This window comes from Lichenostomus cassidix, chromosome 3 (assembly GCF_008360975.1).
Source record: "Lichenostomus cassidix isolate B80296 chromosome 3, HeHo_3.0, whole genome shotgun sequence".
NCBI classification, from domain to species: Eukaryota; Metazoa; Chordata; class Aves; order Passeriformes; family Meliphagidae; genus Lichenostomus; species Lichenostomus cassidix.
The window spans coordinates 24,139,099-24,147,597 of NC_139483.1; the positions used below are offsets into that span (position 1 = coordinate 24,139,099).

General features: G+C 39.1%; 1 long non-coding RNA gene across 4 annotated transcripts in view; it reads right to left on the reverse strand.

Moving 5' to 3' along the window:
- The window catches only part of LOC146439295 (uncharacterized), a 55,375-nt gene extending 47,478 nt beyond the window's left edge, over nt 1–7,897 (reverse strand). The window contains exon 1 of one of the 4 annotated variants that reach the window (XR_014850743.1): nt 7,541–7,897. This is a non-coding gene — a long non-coding RNA (uncharacterized LOC146439295). Of the gene's footprint in view, nt 1–3,331; nt 3,596–7,540 lie in introns of those variants that run through there. The other 3 variants (XR_014850740.1, XR_014850739.1, XR_014850745.1) reach the window with 3 other exon arrangements.
- Between the last annotated feature and the right edge of the window lie 602 nt (nt 7,898–8,499).

An 8,499-nucleotide genomic window follows, 5' to 3' on the forward strand; every position in this document is an offset into this window, starting at 1 on the left:
AGAGCAACTCAGATTCAGAGCAGTATGGTCCAAGACACGGAACAAACTTGACTATTCCCATAAGACCACAACTTTTAAAAGTTTTTAAAAAGTTGTAAAAGGTTTTAAAGCTGCAGTCTTTTTAGCCTTCCTCCATTTAAATCATATTGCCACATCAGCCATAGACAGACAGAGCTGGAAAAAGTGAGATTTGTCAAATACTGAGTGGTGTGTTTGGGATACATGTAAAACAGTATTATCCCAGCTACTAGACTTGTATTTTTGTATTGCAGATTTTTGTAGATTTTTGTAGAAAATTGTAGATTTTTCTCAGCTCTCTGAAACTATTAGTGAGCAAGAATAACTGTGGCACGTTTCTAAATATGTAAATGGAGAAATCTTATTTATTCTTTTCCACTTTGTTGAATACAGCGATACAATTTTATGTTTGAGTTTTGAATGCATAACAATTGACCCCTACTGAACAGTGACGACATATCCTCTCAGAGGAAGTCCTGAGGGAAGGAAGGTCCCGCATAAACAAACTTCCACTCAGTACAATAGAGGAGCCCACGAATGTGACCATTTTTTCAGGGCATGGGTGAGGCTGACACTCTCTTCCTGCTCATGTAGTCCAGGGCTTATCACAGTCCTGTTTCCCTTTAATTTAAATGCTTGCATAGCTTCTACTTCATTTGTATTTTTCCCCACACAGTGCAGATGTATCCCATTTTCCTGTTGCTGTGGAACACAGCCACAGTTTCCAGCCATGTTACATAAATGACCATCTGTGGTAAAAAAAAATGCTGATGCACAAGATTGCAGTGTGAGAATTTTAGCTAGCCAGCAAAATTTAGGCTATTAATACTTCTGACACTTCCTGACAATAAAGGCAAAATGCACTGTTCCCTCTGTTTTAGCCTGCTGCTGTTGTTTGACAGACAGCCATGGTGGCTGCATGTAGGGAAGAATCTCCAGGGAAAAGTTAAATAAAACCTAGTTGCCCATGCCTAGTTTTCCTTAAGCTTTTCCGGGCACTAACAGCAGACTAAATTAATTAAAAGTTATTATACTGGTAATGAGAGTGGTATCTAATTACATGTAAATAAAGAAGAATACTTAGATTTCATTAGCATATTTTTGGCATCATTGCATTTGCTGGCTCCCAGAATCAGCAGTGCTGGAAATACTGAACTCCATGGCACAGATCTCTGCAACTAGCACGACACTTTTCATGGTTGATGGTGGCAGTAGTAAATTCCCAGTGCTCATATGGATGGGGATAAAAGGAAATGAAGATCCTCAGTGGCTTTCACATACTGCAGTTCCAATTGCTAGAGGGGCACAAAGGCTGGGGTTTTTTCTGATCACCCCAAGACTGACACTTGCTGCTTCATCCTCTTCAAAATACTGCTGTAGCAATCTTTCCTTTTCCCTGCTTCTGCCTGTGGTCCCTCCTCTCTCACAGTGAGTCTCTCTTCTATTCTAAGTGTCACCCTGCCTGGGTAGCCCCAGCTATCTGCTGACTCCCTAGCAGATTTCACTTTCTCCTACCTTCCTGATTTCTGTAAGTTCTCCTAGTTTGATTTAAAGTTCCCTTCTTACCACTTCGCTATTTTGAAACTCAAAAGCCACAGTGACCCAAATTAAACCTTTCCAGTATAACTGATTGAGAGTGAAGTGGTGTGCGTTTTCGCAGGATTTTGTCTATTTTCAGCAAACATTGCACTATTATGTTTGAAATTTGTGGAAGAAAAAAAAGGGCTGGCACATATACCCAAATGGGTAAGATTTGCAAAACCTATACACCAGACTCAGAAGGTTTTGGGTAACCTTAATAGCTCGTTCTGATAGGCACACACAGTAATACCCACACCCAATCTTCTGATAGTCATGCCTGAAGTACCCTCACAAAATTCATGCACCAACAAGCAAACCTGTGTACAACACAGAATTCTGGGTGTTGCATGTATCTGCATGCACTCTGGTGCTGGCTTTCTCCCATGAGCACTTTGCACATACACTTATTTTTCTGCTTTTACAGAATACTTTGAAAGTATCTGTGCTCACTCACATGTAACTTTTAGCAGAGTCCTTTTAGCTGCAGCCCTTGAGGACCCATCAAACAGTTTTCAACCCTCTGTCAGAAAATTTTTCTACTGTTATTTTCCATAGTTGATTTTTATGAGCTGCAGAATGGGATCTTGTTCATTCATAAATGGTAGCAATAGGCAGATTTCTATTAAGAATAGATGCATAATAATAACAAACAGTATAAGCAGCAGAGCAAATCTAGCAATCTAGAGAAAACTAATAAAAACAGTTAGCTTTTCTTTACCAGTAAAATTCAAATTTAATTTAATCTTTTTTTCCCTTTCTCACATATTTTTCCCGAATACAGAAAACTTTTGTTTTGTGGTCCAAAGAAAAGAATGTGAAAGAAAAGTATGTACTTCACATAAACAAATATGATCTCACACAAGAGAAAAATAGTATGAGTTTCTCAAGATTTTAGGCATATCTCCTCTTTGCAAATTAGGCCAGATTTCCTTTGAATTTTACAGAAGTAGTTATACAAATTTCTCACTGTAAGCTGGTTGTTATAACTTCAAGAGATTCTGAGAAATCAAAGCACCTACAAAACCACTGCTTTGGTATTATTTTGAGTAAAATCAAATATTCTCAGTATGCAGTCTGGAAAAACAATGAATGCAAATGTCACATTCATTCATTCTAGTTCAGAATGCATGTTTTTTCTACCAAAGGACTGTACATGGTATATAATCCTTAGCTCCTTCAGGATTTTAATCTGCCGTGAAGCATATGGTAAAAAGGTAAGTGTTCTTTAGAATCATTAACTTGCCTAAAGCAATGTGGATGTTCTTTATTTCTTTCTTGAAAGACAAAGAGCATCTGAAAGTAGTTAAGAGCCCAAACCCTGTAGTTTGCTGAGGCAGCAAAAAATGAACCTGGAAATGTCCCTGCAGGGCTGAGCTTTATGTTAATTAGCCAATTCCCAGGGCAGTGCTTGTATCGACAAGAGTATGTTATTGTTCTGTTTCCTCAGTACCAAGAATGTAAGAGCAATACATATAAATACATTTATTTATCATCACCAGAAACATCAGGGGGATTGTGTTATAGCTAAGCTACAGCGCACTGAAAAATTGCAGAAACCCCAATTCTGCTCTCACTCCAGTGAGAGAACAAAATTGTCCTTTTAATGTAATGCTACTCGTTGCAAAAAGGACGCCTTTCAGAACATCAAAAGTCTTAGGTCAAACTTTACCGTGTAAAAAGCCCATTCAGTGGCATTCATGAAGGGTGGGACCTTTAGAAGGAATGGACTCACCCTGCTCCTGGTGCTAAGGGACGCTAAGACAAAACTGCTAGAAAGCAGTTCAGATGAAAAGTAGCTGAGGATTTGCTTTCTTCTAAGGGAATTGTGGAGCAGCTCAACCTGGAGGACATGGCACTGCTGCTCACCTCCTGTCCCAGCCAGGATGGGCACAGCCCAGCGCACTGCCCAGCAGTGTCCAACCAAGAGCTGGAAAAGAAAATGCCTGATATGGTACCAGCCCCTCTGAGTTTCCTCATCCTGGATTAGTGTGGCCAGCTCCTGGAAACATAGTGCTGCCATGGGATTTTGGACACACAGCAGAGGTCCAGCAGAAGACAGCATGAACTCTATATAATTCTGTCCATTGCAGTATTGTTTAGCTCTCTCCATTGCTGTTTGCTGCTGGGATCAACTCACAGGCTGAACAAGGGTAGGGAAAATTGAAAGGGGAAACGAGAAACTACAATAGTAGAGTTCCAGAGTAAACTCATCTGAAAACAGAGACTTCACTGAAAAAAAGTGATTTTTGGATAGAGTTGACAGAGGCCTCTCTTCTACTAAACCTTTGGCCTGCTAATATGTCCAGAACCATTCTCCAGCTCTGAGAATGAACAGCATCAGAATGGTCTGGACTCACATAAACAGCCCTTCTCTTTGTACTTAAATCCAGTTGCCACATAAGTGCTACCTCTTGGGAAGAGCCTTAGTTCCACAACAGTCACCCAAAAAATGTTTGGTCATTAACTGGGAGAAGCTGGACAGCCCAAGCCAAAACTGGGCCAAAAAAGTGTGACGTTTTTGGTAGAAGGAAACAGACTGTTTGGCAGTGCTCAAACCTGTCAGTTTGCCATGATAAACATAGCCTTTGGAGCAGCATAACAAGATACTTTTCAGTCCATTCCATGTACTATGTCCAGAGACTGTTCTAGAAAGAGACAGATTTAAAGCATATCAAAATTGTTTTCAGTTTTCCCAGAGGTTTCAATGGGCTTTGTAACCTAGTCTTCCACATTTGATAATAATCAGCATTTTTCCTAGAACATACCAGAAATCTAAATAAAAAAAGTGTTCTCATAATTTTGAAATCCTCATCTGGATCTGTTTCTTGTTTAAAAAAAATTTAATTCATTTTTATTTTGCTCAAATGAGTACATACATCTCTGGTTATAATAACAGAAAGCAGAAAAAGATTTTTGAGGTGATATTTCCAGTGATGAGTTCCAAATTTTTCTAGGGGGGAGCATGAAAGAATGAAGTGTGAGGGTTTTTTAAACTAAAATGGCACTTAATCTAGTTTGAATGTTAATTGTGCTAACTGATTTCTTTTCAGTCTGAGTCTTTCCAATATATGTTATTTCAGTTTGTGTACAACACTAAAGGTTTGTAACAAAACAAGTTACACAGCATATACCCCAGCTGTGTAGCCTAACTAACAAGGCTTTTTCTTATGCTAAACAATGAAAAGCCACTTCCCACAGAACTGTGATGTACAATATTTCTGTAATCTTAATATAATTTAATTTCAACCACAGACTTTGTGTGTCCTCTTGCTTTTCTGGGATAAAATTTTCAGAGAAACAAAATCCTTAAAAAAGTAATTAATCATCTGGTTCTGGTTACACAAATGGCCCAATTCTGTGACCTTCAAACCTTCCTCCCCCTCAAAGAAAGCAATAAGAATGTAAAGCACAGAGACAGATTTTTAGAGGTATTGAGGCTCTGGCTCCTGCTGACTGTTAAAACAATCTCATTCTCAACACAGCACAGAATATGTGCTGTGCCATACAGTGGTGGGCTCAGTTTCCTCATGCATTTGGATTTCCTCTTAGTGATAGATGCAAGCCTTTCCTAATTTTACTTTTGCATTCTTTACTTGTAATCCAAGCAAACTCTCAAGTACAGTTTGAAAATTCCTGATTATCAGATTAAAGTTTGCAAATCGATGTTTACTAAGGACTCCTTGAGGATTACACACACTGCTTGCAAACTTAAATTCAATAGCAATGTGCTACATTGCACTTCCTACATAACTAACTGTCCTCCTTGCCTAAAGCTAACGATCCTGTGTGTCCAATCTTCATCTGCCACAAAGATTCTCAGTTCAATAGGCTGCTAATGATCATGTGTGTCCAGTCTTCACCTGCCACACAAATTCTCCTTTCAACAGGTTGCGATGGCCATCACTGGTGCACTGTTAACTTTGCATTACATGACCCACAGCAAAGCACCACCAGACAATGCTGTACTCCAGGAAGGAGGACAAGTTCTGGGAGTGATTTGGTCACCAGTAAGGACAATGATTCTACCAGGCCCATACTTGGTCCCAGTAAGGTGAAGCTTCCAGCACAGCTCCACAGGAAGGATTCAGACATTATCATTACCAACCATGGCCTGGGCATGGGAACCAGATTTAAATGATGCTGAGCCAAACTCCTTGCTTTTCAAGAGCAGTAAGAAGAAAACATGTGTCCTTCCATCCACAAAAAATACTGCTCACATCTGAACACTAAACCTTTTGCATGAGAAGAGAGATTTTCAAGTAATCCTGCTCCCTGGATATTTTTTTCCAGACAGCCCTACTACAACTACTGAAGGAGACATGGGAGTCAGTTCAATAGGTTCTCCAGGAACTTCAAACTTTTTTGACTTTATATTTTCCAATGGGAAAACAAGAAATCACCACATTGTGGTGCTGCACTGGCTTTCAATTATGCCCATTGAAATTAGGCACCAAAATCTAAACAAGCCTAAACAAGTCTCAAAATCTTCTGGTTACCATTTCTTCAACAGGGAATTGAAATATAGGCAGCATAAGTTACATACTCAAGGATCACATGGGAATTGACTGACAGGAGCAACAGTCAAACTTTGATCTTCTGCATCTCAAATTAGACCCACAGCCACAAGACCATGTTTCAAATTCCAACCAAGGGCTGCAAACTAAATGATCTTTCAGAGCAGATCTACATATTCTCTCTATAACCATTCAATCTGCAGCAATAGGTTAAAAAATATTAATGGTTATGCTATAAAGCATTCCCCTTAAATCCCATTATCAGTGATCCCACACTGCTCTCACTTGTACTTGGTCCTGAACCAAGGGGATTCAGTGCATGAGAGACACAGGATGCATGAAAGCAGGATGAGGCCAATAGTTTTATAATTGTGCATCATAACACATTCCTTTATCTTCTTTTCTTTTTTTTTTTCTCTCATATATTCCCTGAGTCAACTCATGCAGAGCTAAATTACCCCTTTGGGAAAGTAGATACAAAAAAAAAAAAATCTTCTCTCCAGATGTCCATATCATTTCCAGTCAATCTGTAGACTCCTCTTTGGCATTACTAGGCCTGTGCTTTCTCAGAAGTTGTAACATGCTTGAGTGTTGGTGACTGCCTTATTGTTTATGTGATTAGTCACTCTTGGACTATTTTAAGGAGGTGATGTATATTTTTCATAAATTTTAGATAAACTTCATTTATATTCTGATGATTGATGCTGACCAGTTATCTGGCAAATTGCATTTTCTAGTATATTTTCTCTAGAATTTGAAAAGGATTCGGAATGGACAAAAGCTTTTCTTGCTGGTCTGCTTGCTTTTTCTTTTCCTTTTTTTCTTTTTGAGGAGGAGGGGATCTGTTGCAATAAAGCTAACAAAACTCTAGCTGAACTACAGCTTTATAATAAAGCTTGTGACAAGTTCTGGGATCTAAGCCAAAAATCAAACCAAATGTACAGTTTACGAGGGTGAAAGGTTTTACTGGCCAGTCTGGTTCTCTTCCAAAATGCCTTCATTTCACATGTAAACGTTAATAGAAACAAACAGTGGTAGTACCATTAACTTCTATTTTTGCATCACCACCTCCATGTCATGCAATAAGCCAAAGAAAGAAATTGCAAGTAGGAAATCAGGGTATGGGGGAAAAAAACAGGAGAAAAAAAAAAAAAAAGAATGAAACAAAACTCTATTAGATCCCTCTCTTTGAATTCCATCTGGCCCACTGAGACTTCCTCAAAATTATTGGCAAAATGTGTTATTATTTTGGGAGGAGAAGCGGAAGGTAAAGGAAGGAAAGGGGAGGGCTCAGACTAACTCAAAAAGATCTATAATTACAAAAAGCTGTGCTTTTGTTTCTTCCAAGCTTGCTTGCCTTTTTTTTTTTTTTTTTTGGCAACACTAAGCCAGCATAGTGGGAAGCACATTGATTCATTTGTACATACCTGAGCGTCATTTTGTGACGAGCCCCAATTTCCCCTCCATGGTTCTGTTTAAGACAAAACCCTTTCAGAAGTCTGTGGGAGTTGTGCCTAAATAAGCCACAACATGAAGCAGGAGACTCCCAGGGCCCCCTTGCTCGCTGTGATATTATGCACACAGCATGTCTATGAAAAAGCATTCTTGCACTATCCTTCCCACATCCTTCTCTGTTTCAGCTCCTATCCATTTGTTTGTTTCCTTCTCTGATTGCATCTTGTCACAAGCCCAAGACTGATAGCTCATTAAGGCAGTGGCTTTCCATTTACTTCTTGTTTACAGTATGCTTCTGCCAAAAGTACATCCTTGTGTCAAGGTTATATATCAGTGCCTTAACATGATATATTTTTAATTTTCACTTTCAGAGCTTTTCTAAGTAATCACATGGTCTCCAACAATTGGATTTTCTTATATTTAAAGAGTTTGCCTTCTCACTGCTGACTTCCCTGTGTGCAAAACTGGTGCTGAGACTGCAACACCTCTCACTCTTTGGGTCATACCAATTGTTCTTCTGCTCAGCACAGTCATTTTCCCCAAGGAGCAGGCAACATGGAGAACTATGTGTTCTCCTTTCGAGGAGCCATTACAACACTTACATACATTACACATAATCACATTATCAAGATAGGGCATTTCCATTTGTCCACATGCTGTAAGCACAGAGTATAGGGATTAACATTTGGGGGTTTTTTTAAATGAAAGAATTAATTGCTTCAGATCATCTATCTGGTGTCCTGCATTTGCAGAAACCTGAGTATAGAGATATAAAAGATGTCAGCACATGCCAGATCCTGATCTCTTAACTCTAGGAATTCCATAATGCAGTATTCACATATGTTCAATGACACACAATAAATACAATGACAACCCTAGTTCAGAGGTGCTGCTTCATCTTTGCTCTAACTGATTTTATTTCTCCCTGTCT